This window comes from Pteropus vampyrus, unplaced genomic scaffold (genome assembly GCF_000151845.1).
Source record: "Pteropus vampyrus isolate Shadow unplaced genomic scaffold, Pvam_2.0 Scaffold103, whole genome shotgun sequence".
In the NCBI taxonomy this organism is placed as follows: domain Eukaryota; kingdom Metazoa; phylum Chordata; class Mammalia; order Chiroptera; family Pteropodidae; genus Pteropus; species Pteropus vampyrus.
This window is the reverse complement of record NW_011888884.1, coordinates 3,725,576-3,739,442: the sequence shown is the minus strand read 5'-3', so window position 1 is coordinate 3,739,442 and position 13,867 is coordinate 3,725,576. Positions and strand designations below refer to the sequence as shown.

At 39.5% G+C, this 13,867-nt stretch overlaps 1 long non-coding RNA gene across 1 annotated transcript in view; it reads right to left on the bottom strand.

The window, feature by feature from the left end:
- LOC111742881 overlaps positions 1–6,254 on the bottom strand; it is a 39,291-nt gene extending 33,037 nt beyond the window's left edge. The window contains exon 1 of the long non-coding RNA XR_002781520.1: positions 6,101–6,254. This is a non-coding gene — a long non-coding RNA (uncharacterized LOC111742881). The remainder of the gene's footprint in view (positions 1–6,100) is intronic.
- Between the last annotated feature and the right edge of the window lie 7,613 nt (positions 6,255–13,867).

Genomic DNA, 13,867 nt, shown 5'->3' with positions numbered 1-13,867 from the left:
AGTAAATACCATTGACTCGTTCACCTAAAATGGTTAATTTTACGTTATATGAATTTCACTTCACTACATTAACAAAATTAAACAAGACAAAATAATGAGATCCCCAGCTCCCCTACCATACACCAATAGGCCAGATCATCTTCCTTCTCAAATGAAAATCAAAATACTGGAGGTTTATTGTTCAGGGAAGGTAAAACGGAGCAGCTCTGGGGAAAAAAAAAGAAAATCCAGAATTTTGTGAGCCAGTTGATAAGTGGAACTATTATTGAAAGTTAAATTTTATAAAACTGTAATAAATTAATTACATTAAGAACAATGATAAGTACTCAAAATTCCTCACTTCCTAATTATTTTACTATCTTTTACCGTTTATGCTCTTGACATTATTTGAATCTCATCTATCAATGGTAGAAATATTATATAATGACGTGCTACTGTACATCTCTTTTCAACTTCACATTCAGTGAGATTGTGCTGGTACCTTGAAATTGTCTGTGGTGGGAGTATTTATACCATGGAAATCATCAAAAACTACAAATCAGGGCTTTTTTCTTTCTTTCTTCTTCCCTCCCTTCCTTTCTTCCTTCCTCTCATCCTTCCTTTTCCCTCTCTTTGAGAGCTGGTTGTTGAACTTCTACTAGCACACAACTGCTAACAAACGCTAAAGACACAGAGATAAGTCTGGATCCTGGAAAATAATACCCTCCAGCAGAATCTGCCTTCGGAAACGTTCTGCCAGGTTTCTTCACTACCTCCTGGCTTCCTCCTTGTTCACCGTGGCACTGTCCTTCCTGGAAGCTGCCTGACATCAACCAGAAAGAGCCAGGGCCTAGGAAACCGTGCTGCTCCTGGGAGAAGCTATATCACAGCTTCTTCTAACTGTGGAGACTCCCCACAGTTAGAAGCAAGCTTGACTCCTGCCTGTCATACTGGCAGCATCCTCTTGGCTGCCACTCACTGGCCCAGCTCTCAGCTTCCTCTGTGTCAGGGCAGGAGCAGCAGGCACTGAGCCACTATAAATGTTTGCTGGAGATGGAGCAACCTGGTCTGGTGGCAGCTGCATCCATGCTCACTGCCAGAGCCTCTCAGAGGCTCCAAGTCTGTAGGTTCATTGGTGGTACGGGGAGAGCAACCCATGCAATGGCCTCCCTAGGTGAGCCTGGCTCAGCCAGCCACGCGACGAAGATCTGTGCTCCTTACTTGGGAAACAGAACATAGAGGTCAAAGGACGGGTTTAATCAAAGCCACAATCGTTATTCCCTGCCAAAAGCCACCAAACTTGACTCTATTCCTTGGTTAAAAATGTACTTTTTTCTGACCAGAGAGTAGCAAACCAAAATCACTGCAGCCTCTTTCTTTATCACAGACATCATCATTGCCACCTGCTGATGTCAACCAGTGACAAACCCTTCATACCTCACCTTTAACCTTCTCATCCACCCTCAAAGGTAAATGTTAGTATCTTTGTTTTACAGATGAGGAGAATAAGGCTGAGGGGATTACTTGGATAAATTCTCAAAGAGAGTTCACAATAGAGCTGGAATTCAAACTCAGGTTCCTTGGGCTCCAAAGACAGTACTCTTCTTGCTACACTGCACAGTCCTCTTGTTTATACCCTCCCCCCTGGACTAGTGCAGGACCTTCTAACTCCAATGTCTGATGCTAACTCATACACCCCACCCCCACCATCTCACCTCCCTTGCTTCAGTCCATCAGGCACTGTTGGGTTAATCTCTCCATAGCTGTAGATCTGGATACAGGTGCAGACGGAGAACGATGGAGATGGAGATGCAGATGCAGATATAGACATGTGGACGTAGGCATAGGTATAGACGTAGGCATAGGCATTGATATTTTTTAATGGGAGATTCAAAAGTCGAGAACTGGGCCAGATTCATTTTGCGTCCCTAGATCCTATCACAGTACCTGGTTCAGAGCAACGGCTCAGAAAATATTAGTGGAATTGAATGGACTTTCACTTCCCCATATCAAAATTTTGGTAACTTCTACCAAATAACTGAAATAGACCCTGAGCCCTAATGTCAACACTCCACTCTCTCTCCTATCCTACTCCTCCCGAATTTTTCAGTCTTAACCACAGGCAGCTAACACTCTAAGCACACTTGATCCCTCCATGTTCCTTGTGCCCGCCCCGACCCTTGAACTTTCCTACCTCCTTGCCTTTGCTCATGCTATTCCCTTTATCTGAAATGCCCTCACCAGCCGCCTCTGTGCCTTCTGATATGTCACGGCCCATTTTAAATACTGCTTCCTTCTCAAAGTGTTTCTTTTATCCTCTTTATGAAATGTGCTGTTTCTCTCCTCTGAATGCTTTAGAGCTTTATACCTTTCTATGGTCTAACCTTTCTCTGCCTTGTATTTTAATGACTGAAGTAATAATTCCCCCTGGAATGCCTTTCATCTCTTTTCTTGCTCATGTTTGTGATCCAGTCTAATATCATCTCCTCTGTGAGGCTTTCCCAAACTAAGTTAGTCACTCCCTCCCCAATGCTTCAGGAGCATCTGAACATTAAAACACTGGCTATTGGTGATATTAACCACCCTCCCCCAGCTGTCAAGTCCTTGAAGGTACAAATAATATCTCTTTGAACTATCTTTTTGGCTCCTACACAATGCCTGTCACCTAGCAGTTACCTGGTAATGAATAAATAAGTGAAAGATGATTGTTGAATAAATAAGTACATAAAGAGAAAGACACTATCCTCTTTTTTTGTTTTCTGCTTTATCATTTGACTTGTTTTGACTTCTGTAATCAGTATGCCATTCATAGGACCATAAATGTAGTCATGGAAGACCAGAAAAGAAAAGCTAACTAACATTTTAAAATGTAGGAAAACGCAATAGATTGTCTGATCTGAGAATCCAGCTATTATCAGTTAGGATGAGAATAAATTGTTTTCACCAAATGAGTCAATGACAATAAGACTGCTAATTTATTTGAAGGGATAGTTTCAATGTAGCTCTCAAAACCAACCAACCAACCAACCAAACAACCAACCAACCAACCAACCAACCAACCAAATACCCAAAAAACTAGAATGCTATGTAGCTTATAACATCACAATGAAAACAAAGGGGATATTTTGAACCTATGTTCTAGATCACAAATGTGTTCATTATGAGGAACATCCTAGCTGACTTAGGACATTTGGCCAAAGCAGTGTTTGTTTTTACCAGGAAGTCATTCTTGGGCAGAAATGGATAAGAAATGATCAAATGAATAGAGGACATCAATCAGAAGAGAAACACGAAGACCTTACTTGCAGACAACATTTCTGCATCTTGCCTCCCGCCACTTGGGGCAGGATGTTTGCTTGACCTAGAGATAGACAATGAAAAATCCAAACAGTTAAGTCACAAATTCAAGGTCACTAAACAAATGGCAAATTTGTAGTTACTGCTTCCGGCTTTCTATAAGAACATTAGGTTTTAGGCAAACTGGCCTTACAACCAGTGTTCAAATATGTCTTTCTTCTTCCTGCTTCTGTGCCTTTGCCCTGGGCCATCTCTTCTAGAAGGATTCCCTGCTTAATATAATAATGAGCACTTTGGCAAACATAAACTAAATCCTCTCCCAAATCTGTGGAGTTGGTGTTCCGTCCCCATTTACAGACGTGGTTAATTGTTAAGACCTCACAGTCATATAGCTGTTGAGCCGAGGTCAAAAGCCTTGAAGCTTTCCCTCTTCCAAAGCTGTCTCCACCACCTTCTTTGTAAACCCATTCCCAAGGACCTTTTGAAAGCATCTTGATCATCTCTGGAAGAAGGATGTTCGCGGACTGTGGTTACAGCACTCTAATCACGAGCATTACTAATTGGCTTACTGTTCTTTGTCCGATCGCAGCTTCTCGTGGGCAGGGCTTGTGTGTCTTTCTGTTCTTTATCCACTGATTCAATGATATTTTCTCTGAGAACCTTATTTCAAGTATTCAAGGAATTCAGAAAAATCTATGGTCATCTTTAGCATTTAAAGCCCCGGTCATAATTAGATTACTTAACTACATGAAAACAAGACACTAAAAGTGCTTTACCTATGTAAATGCATTAATTTTGCCCCCCACCCCCACCCCCCAAAAATCCAACTTTTATACAATGCTACAATTAATATTAAACTCAGGATAAAATTTAGAAACCTAATATGGCTGAACTATGTAAATTTGTGTCCCACATTAGGCTGGAGGCCCAAGCCAAAAGGTTTTCCTACCCCTCTAATTTAACTTAGTTCAGTCTCTGGCATATAGTCATGATTAATAAACATGCATTTGGGTGGATGGGGTTGATAAATGGAGATATTAACACATAAAGAATAGATAAATGAGTATATGAACAAAAAATAATAATGCTTCTTTTTAGTAATGACTTGAGGAATATTATTAATAAATTTTTAAACCAAACAAAATAATCTAAACAATATCATCCCTGGCAAGTTGTCTACAAACAAAGCATAGCTCTCATGATCTCTATAATTCTGTTTTGACAGTATGGCTGCTGTGTCTGAAATATCTACAATCCTTTTGTTTACAATAGCACCTTAACTAGATGATTTAAATAAGTGGAGATTGCTTTTAAATTTTTCTACAATTATTTAAATGCACATTTCAATTTTCCTGAATTGTGCAAAAGTAATTTGGAAGATTAATTTCTGAAAAATACCTGGTGAAATTTGCATACACCAAGCATAATTACTATTGATATTTGCATAGTTCTCTCAGCCCACGTGCATGCACTATTACCAACTGCTACACAACCCATGAAATTATTGAAGAAGTTGCTGTCAGTACAATATGGATTCATCAATAAACGTTCAGCCTCACAGAAGAAAAACAAACCTCACCGTTCTGCTGTAGAAGTGTGGCATTCCATTTTATTTATTTATTTGGGGCAAAATTCGCAAAGATTAATCCATATCAAAAGCAGGTGGCAGTCTTTTGCAATATAGATTAATGTCATTGCAAAGAATCTCTGAGATTCAAAAGAGATTGAGAGCACCATTGAAAAGCTAGAAAAGTAAGAAGGATTGGGGAATGTTGGTGGGGAAAAGAAATTAAATACACTCATATTACAGCAGGGCTGGGTATCACAATGTACTCAGAGAGCTCCACCGTGCATAGGAAGAAAATGAGCAGAAACCTGGACTGTGGGGATCACAAATGCTTGATGAATGGGTGAATAGGTTGACTAAGTGCTTATTTTAGATTTTATGAAGAAATATTAAAGACATAAAAACATGTTTCTTTAATTTGCTTGAATGACAAAACCAACTGGAAAGAAATATTGAAAGAAATTATGCAGGAGAAAAACAATAATAGAAAATACTTATATAACACCTATTATGTGTTAGGCAATCTTTAAGGGCTTTGCATATATTAACTTATGCAATTATTATAATAAATACTTATTCATTTCTTTAGCTCAGCAACAACTATTGAACTGTTTCTTGTATTCAGTATATTATAAGGAATAGTGAGGAACTACAGAAATACACAAATCAAGCCCTTACCTTCAAAGAGTCTATGGCACTAAACAGACACACCAAATGTATTTTTTATTGCAGTGTAAACAGATATGTATTTGGTATATTGTAGACATAAGGGAAATAACTGCTGGGGACTGTTCTTAGAGGAGACAAGAACGAGATTTGTAAAAATAAATAGGTAGTTTCCAGATCAATAAGAAGGAAAATATTGGTATATTGGGCATGAAAAACATGGTGCTATGAAATGGCAGGGTTTGTTTATACCACCGTAAATCTCTCATTGTAGCTGGCAGTGGGTGAAGAGGAAAAGACACAGATGACCAAGGCTTTGAATGCCATATGGGCAATATGGAGCCACTGAAAGATTTCAAACGATGAAATGCCATGGACAGATTCCATTTTTAAAAGATCTCTCCAGAGATTTTATAGAGAATGAACTTATAGGGTTAGTTCTTGAAGAAGGTTAAGTTGTTGAAACTAGTAAAATGTGACCAGGGGTTAAAATAACATATTAGGAGGGAAGACCAAGAGAATGGGATAGATTCACCAGAGTCAAGCAATAGATCTACTGACAAATACTTGCTGTTTCTATGCACGAAATACCTTCCTCCTTCTGCTGTGGCCATTCCTCCAATGATCCTGTTGTAGGTCATTCTTCATGATGACTCTGGTATGAATCCTTTCCTGGCCGCTGTGCCTAAAGACGGAGTTGATTATTCTCTGTGCTCCCAAGGCCCTTCCTCTATTCCTCAGTCACAACACCCTACACACTGTACTGTGGGTGCCTCCCTTGTCACACTGCACAGCACCCAGTACTCTAGTTATCTAGAGAAGCAGTTTCCCCAGCTGGATAGTGTGTCACACTGCACAGCACCCAGTACTCTAGTTATCTAGAGAAGCAGTTTCCCCAGCTGGATAGTGTGCTCCCTGAGGCAAGCGACCGTGACTCACAGTCTATGTGGTTTCAGGATCTAGATCAGCAACAGTGTACCCAGTAAGGGCTTAAAGAAGGCTTGGAATGTTTCCTGGGTAACTATATTTTCAGTGACTTCTGTGTTTATGTGTCTATGTGGGTTTCCCCCGCCCCCACAGGAAACCTACCAACATCCCAATGCTCCACAGTTATGGAAAGCCTTTGCCTTTCACTTTTAAGCCTTTTGGAGTTAGCCATGCACTGGCCAGTGGGGTGGGGGGAGTCCCAAGTTTCTGTCTAAGAACAACCAGGTGGTTAGAAGACAAGTCGTGTGGTGGAAAGAGCAGGAACACGGTTTTCTGTCAACCCTGCACTTCACTCCTGGCTCTGCTCATTTTCAGTTCTTCCATTTTGAGCAAGTTACATAACTTTCCTGAGTTTCAGTTTTCCCTTCTGTAAAATAGAGATAACAACAAACCTCATGGGGTTATCCTGAAGATTCAGTGAGATAATGTATGTTAAATATTTGGTATACTTGTCCCTTGAATAACGTCCTTTTATTTGTTATAATGTCGTTTTGTTATAGTGTTGCTAAAGAAAAAAAAATCGTTTCCCAGCCAGGGCCCCTGACTGTGTGCAGTTTGCACTTTCTTCCCATGTCTCTGGGTTTTTCTCCCACTTCCTAAAGATGTGCACGTGAGGTTAAGCGGCATGTCTAAATTGTCCCAGTCTAAGTTAGTGTAGGTGTGAGTATGAGTGGCCCTGTGATGGAAAGGCATCATGTCACAAGGTGAGCTCCTGCCTTGTGCCCTGATATAGTCTGGCCACCCACAACCATGACTTGGAATACAGAGATTGAAAAAAAAAACTACCTTACTTGTCTTTATTAATCTTTCGTAAATGTATATATAGTTCACGTTTTTTCAGTGTTTAATAACAGAAGTGTTTGGGTCTTTATTTAGAAGTTTGGTGATGTTTTTGTGACCGGAAATATGCCAGAGGAACTTAACTCTTGTTTCTATAAATTAGTGTGTGGTAAAATCAGTTCTATTCTATATTGTTTCGCTTAAAGTTTTGCAGTTTCCCAAAATCTATCAAAAATGTTAAGTGAGGACTTACTGTAGCTAGTATGAATTTAATAAATGATCAGTATTATAGTTTTCTCATTTTTATCAACCTCAAAATTCAATGAACATACACCTCACACACATTAAGGCAGCTGCCATAAAACAAAACAATACATTCCATTGTATATATGTATTGAAACTTCTTTATCCAATTGTCTATTGTTGGGCACTTAAGTTACTTAAGCGCTGCAGGGAACATGGGGGTGCATAGATCTTTACAACTTAGTGTTTTCATTTTCTTTGGATAAATACCCCGAAGTGCAATTGCTGGGTCAAATGGTAGTTCTATTTTTAATTTTTTGAGGAACCTCCAAACTGTTTTCCATAATGGCTCTACCATTTTGCAATCCCAGCAACAGTGTACGAGGATTCCCTTTTCTCCACATCCTCGCCAACACGACATATTTTGATTTATTGATGATAGCCATTCTGACAGGTGTGAGTTGATATCTCATTGTGGTTTTAATTTGCATTTCTCTGATGATTAGTGATCTTGAGCATCTTTTCCTATGTCTATTGGCTGTCTGTATTTCCTCTTTGGAGAAATACCTATTCAGGTCTTCTGCCCATTTTTTAATTTAATTGTTTTTTGTTGTTGAGTTGTTTGAGTTCTTTATAAATTTTGGATATTAACGCCTTATCAGATGTATCATAGGTAAATATCTTCTCCCATTTAGTAGGTTTTCTTTTTTTTCTTAGTAGATAGTTTCCTTTGCTGCGCAAAAATTTTTTCGTTTGCTGTAGTCCCATTTGTTTAAAAAAAAAAAAAAGAAAGTAATGGTGTAGCCAATATGGAAAACAGCATGAAGGCTCTTCAAAAAATTAAACATAAAATTACCATATGATCCAGCAATCCAACTTCTTTGCATATACTCAGAAGAATCGAAAGTAATTGATCTGAGCAGATATTTGTACACAAATGTTCATAGCAACATTTTTCACAATAGCCAAAAGGTGGAAACAATCCAAATGTCATCAATAAGTGAATGGATAAACAATATGTGGCAGCATCCATACGATGGAATATTATTCAACAAATACTGTATGATTCCACTTATATAAGGTGCTTAGGGTAGTAAAATTTATAAGACAAAGTAAAACGTTGATTTTCTAGGACTGAGGAGAGGCGGGAATGAAGAGTAATTGTTTAATGGGTATGGAGTTTCAGTTTGAGAAGATGCAAAAGTTCTAGAGATAGATGGGGCAGCTATGGCTACACAACAATGTGAAGGTGCTTAATGACGCTGACTGTCCACTTAAAATGGTAAGTTTTATGTTATGCACATTTTACTACAATAAAAATTCAGTCAACAAGATTTAATCAGATTTACAAGAATAATTAAACAGCTATAGCAAAGCTGTTAGAATGAAGCCACAGAAGACACCATCTTCCTTCAACTCTAATCTGATTCCTTTATCGCAGACAATCCTGAGACCTACAAGTCTTTGTTTTCCATGGCCAAGTGAACGTGCGCGCGCACGCGCGCACACACACACACACACACACACAGTGTCTCTGGGGTCCATAGAGACTCAACCTGGAAACGAGGCTTGCTAGGATTAGAGAGCCAGGGCTAGCCCGTGTATCGCTCACCCAGAAGACAGCCCTCCATGGAGAAAAAGAACCTCATAGTTCTCTAACAAAGAGGATAATAAATTCCGATTAGCCAAGGAAGCTCTGAGTCTAAACACCAGCAAAGCTCAGCCCCTGCAAGTGGGGACGAATTATCTGAAAGGTCATCCTGGAGACACTGAACAAAGGGCCTCGAGCAGCTGGGTCCCTTAATTCGAGGAAACACTGAAGCCTTTAAAGAAGCCAGAGGCAGAGCTGGAGAGATGGGAAAGTGGAGCAGCCTTCTGAGCACAGGGAGGATTTAATGGGAAGGGAAACACGAACCCCACAGGAGGCTCCGGGGCCCTGGCAGCCATTGCTTCTCAAGACCAGGCCCAGGGTCTCTGGAAGGAGCTGCCATCACCCGTGCTAGGCTGGGGTGGCCCTTCTTGGCACTATAGTCAAACAGAATGGTTCTGATCTCTGCGATTAAAGCTTTAAAACCACAAGGCTCAGGGAGGGAGCAGTCTCAAAGGAACAGCCTGCCACACACCCCTGTTCACTCTTTACCAGGCTGTGGGCTGCTGACAGAGCCCAGTCTGTCTCCAGAAAATTCCAGAGGCCTCTCAGGAATTTAAGTCCAGGGCTCAGCCAGTGGCCTCTTGCCTAGGTCCTGTTGTCACAGCCCCAAAGGTTGTAAGATGGAAAGCTCCGTGGGAGGGCCAGGTGGTAGGCAGGAAGCGGCTTGCTGGCCTGGAGCCATTCCCGGCTTCTAATAACCCCTCTGTCTGAAAAATCAAGGGAAGGAGAATGAAAAGGTCGTCTTACTTAGGTGAAAAATTGAGCAACTGGCCTCCTTCTGGACAGAGGACACTTAAAGCGTAGAACTGAGAGAAATTGCTCAGTTCCTCAAAGAGCGAGGGATAGAACCGGTATGCACTGAGCCAAGGACTGTGCTAACAAGAGACAGAAAGGACCTTACCTTGTGGACCAAGTACTTACTAGAGATTTTCTCTTTGACTTTAATCCTCACGACAACTTTGTGAGGTAGGTGTTTTTGTCCTACAAAAGGAAATGGCAGAGCTAAAATCTGAACTTACATTTGAATGGTTCTAACATCTCCACTATACTGTGCTGCTTCTAAATTAGGCTTTTCACAAATATTAGCTTCCTATGCCTTGCAGATTGATTCTAATTCATATATTTGAGGCTCAGAGAAGTTTAGCAGCTTGCCAAATATCACACTGTTCGTGAGTTATGAAACTGAGATTGGAATTCATTTCTGATTGATTCCAAAGCTGATGTTCTTTCCTCCATGCCTCATATATCTTTACTTAAAAAAATAATCCTGTGGCTTCTTGCCAATCAGCAAACATTTTGCTTCTTCTCTCTTAAAGCTTAAGCCCTTAAAAGAGTAGCTCAGTAATTGTGCTGCCCCTGTGCCCCAGAAGTCACAATTTACTGCAGAATGAGGTGATGTGAAACAAAACAGACACATCTCCCAGGCCAAAAGGAGGCTTGTCTGGAGCATACAAACCTGATGACTTTTGTTGAGAAGATCAGAAGCTCATTTCTGTACAAAAAGTAGTGGGGGAAGGCAGCAGTATGCGCGTGCATTGATAATGTTTAGTTCTCACTCTGGCAAATGATTCTAGGTTTTGGTGAGATAAGACCTAGTAGGCTTGAGCAATAGAGATGACCAATCATCTCTTAAAGGAAAGTTAGTTATCATTACCCAAATCAATGTACGTGGGTCTCCCTTCCACGATTCGCGTGGCCCAGGAAATGAAGGTGTCTTTCTTCTTTTCAGACTTCAGTTCCCTGAAGATGTTCATATACATACATGCTTATATAATCAGATACTTCTCTTATTCTCTTGGGGGAAATGTTGCCAGGAGAAGGAACATACAAATTGAGAGAAATGGAAATCATTTTGCTTAACACCTTATAGTTTCAGTCCAAATGAAAGAACTCATTTTAAGGACTACTCATGCCTGATGGGCAGGAAATAGTTAACTCACAAAGGGTTGAAAGAGACCCCTCAAGTTGTTAGAGAACAATCCCAGAGCCAGTCAGCTCCCATGAGTACCATCCTTGCAGTAGAGACGTTCAAGGTAAAGGAAGCATTGAGGATGGGATGTCTTGAGCACTGGATAAGAGTCTTCCGCTGCAAGACTTGTAGCTCCAATGTTATGCATAGTAGATATTCTGAAAAAAATCCCTTCCACAAAAGTTTATAAATGCTAGATAAAACACAACAAACATCCTGTTAGATACATGGCAGAGATCACAAGAAAGATCACAAGATAGAGGTCAGAGGTCAGAACTGAAGAAGAAACTCAAAAGCAAGTCTGGAAGCATGTGTGCTGATGCTCTAGCTGTCCTGAAGTGACCAAGGGCTGGGCGTGGCCACCTTCGGTGATTTAGGGGCTGGGTAATACTGTCATGTTGTGATAGGACATGAGGGTCTTGTGATTATGCAAGATGAGTCAGAGCTCAGTCATTTGAAAAAAAAAAACAAACAAAAAAAAAACGAGGTCCATGAAGAATATCACATGCAATAAAAGGATAAACTAGAAATAATCTACTTGTCCCCAAAGAGAGATGACAAGAAAGCTTGTCTCCATTAAATAGCTTACAGTTAGGAAAATATTTCCCTGAAATTTATAGCCACCCACTTGTAACATATATCTGGGGATCTAATTTATACTGCTCATATGATCCTGACACCGCCAAGCTGCAATATCACACAAAATAGGTTCTAGGCTTCTTATATCCCTGAAGCATCTGGAAGAAGCAGATATCACCATAGTTATGGGCGAATACCCCAATTCAAAATGAATCTGATTTCCACAGATGAAGATCCTTTCAAGATGAACTCTCAATCCCAAACTTGAAACATATCCGAAAAGTGACCTATCATGAGTGATTTGTCAGCAGAAACAAAAATGGTAGGCTTAAGTCCTAAATAACTTAGATAACCAAACAATTTCATAGAGAAATTTAACATAATGCAAGCATATTAACCAATTAAAAGGCACTCTGAAATCAAAAATAAGGCACTCTGAAGAAAGAATTGCTACTTTACAAAGAATGAACTAGAACTTTAAGAAATGAAATATATAGTCATTGAAATAAAAGATCCAATAGACAGTCCATAACTGAAGAGAGACCTTGTGAACCAACTGATAGACTTGAAGTCATAAATTGAAGCCACCTGACACAATGGAAAGAGCATGGACTTTGGGGTCAGATAGGCTGAATTTTGTAGATTGGGTGCCATCACATTAAAAACTAGGAGCTAGTACTTATGAAGTACTTGTTATGCACAAGGCACTATAATAAACACATTATACATTACACCATGGAATCCTTACAATAATCCTATGAGATAGAAATTATTCTCTCCATTTTACAGGTGATAAAACTGAGACTTAGGAACGAAATATCTTACCCCCACATTATACCAAGAATGGGAAGATGTAGGAATCAAACCCAGGTCATCTCACTCCGAAGTTCATCATCTTAACCACTGAGTTTTATTGCCTCCTACATTAGGTTCATATCCAGTTTTAATCATCTGGGTAGGCTTCCATTGCCTGAGCATAAGAAAAAAATATTTTATTATGAACTTTCCTCATCTTGATGACCTAATGGAGACTTTTAAGAATATATTTGCGGCTTTCTCCTCACTAGTAACAGTAGAATTTGATCTACAGCTCAAACCGTAGGCCAGGGGATTGTGGGAGCCTTGAGGGGGTTAGGCAGGCATCTGATGTCAGCAGAGGCAATGGGCAAGTCCAGAAGTCCTCTAAGCCTGCAAGGCTCAGGCAGATATAAGTGATCAGAGCCTGTCATGGAAGAATCTGAGAAGTCAATAAAATGCTGAAAGATTGAGACGAATTTGAAAGTCAAAGCTAGCAAAAGTTTCCAAAATTTAGTAATTCAGATGGTTAGAGAGATCAGTATTATCAAGGTGAAATTCTGAACAAGATCTGGATCAGGAATAAAACACATTTTTTTTTTCTGTTCTCTTTTAATCTCTCATATTTTCAATTGAGGGCTGGCAGCTGAGCCCCCAGAGGAAGCCTGAAAAGTAGAGATGACCCTTGCCTCTAAGTCAGAGACAGAGTTCATAAAATCATCAGGCTCCTTGTATGATATGCTCCGGCTCAAATTATATCTCTATAAGGTGACATTCCCCTATTACTACTTGTACATTTGACCACATTACTGAAGTTTTTAAAGAAATACTAAAGATTACCAGAAGTATTTCTAGGAATAGGTATTTCATATTCCACTCCTAGTTTCTCAGTAAACAATTAGTAAACATTTCTAAGAAATAAATGCACATTGCTGGATAGCTTATAAAAAATAGTTACATTAGTAACAAACGTAATGAATATAAACAAAAGTAAAAGCAAAGAAAATATACATTATCATAATATGTTTTTATGACTTTTGAGTAGATTCTTGGATGGTTAGCAAGGCTTGAAAAATTTATGATTATAATGATAATAGGAATGCAGTTTTAAAAATTCTTTTCTCAGTGAGTTCCCAGTCCTCTAGAGTCAATACCATTAGCTTTAATTTACAGATGGGAAAACTGAGGCAAGAGTAGTTCATGGAAATTACCCAAGATCAAATAATTTATAAGTAGTAAGTTAGATTTCAAATTCAAAGTTATCTGATTCCATATCACTTTTCAACATCTCTTGGCGCCAAAATGGTACCTGACTTGAAGAAAGTACGTGCACAAACGGTTTAAATGCATTTTA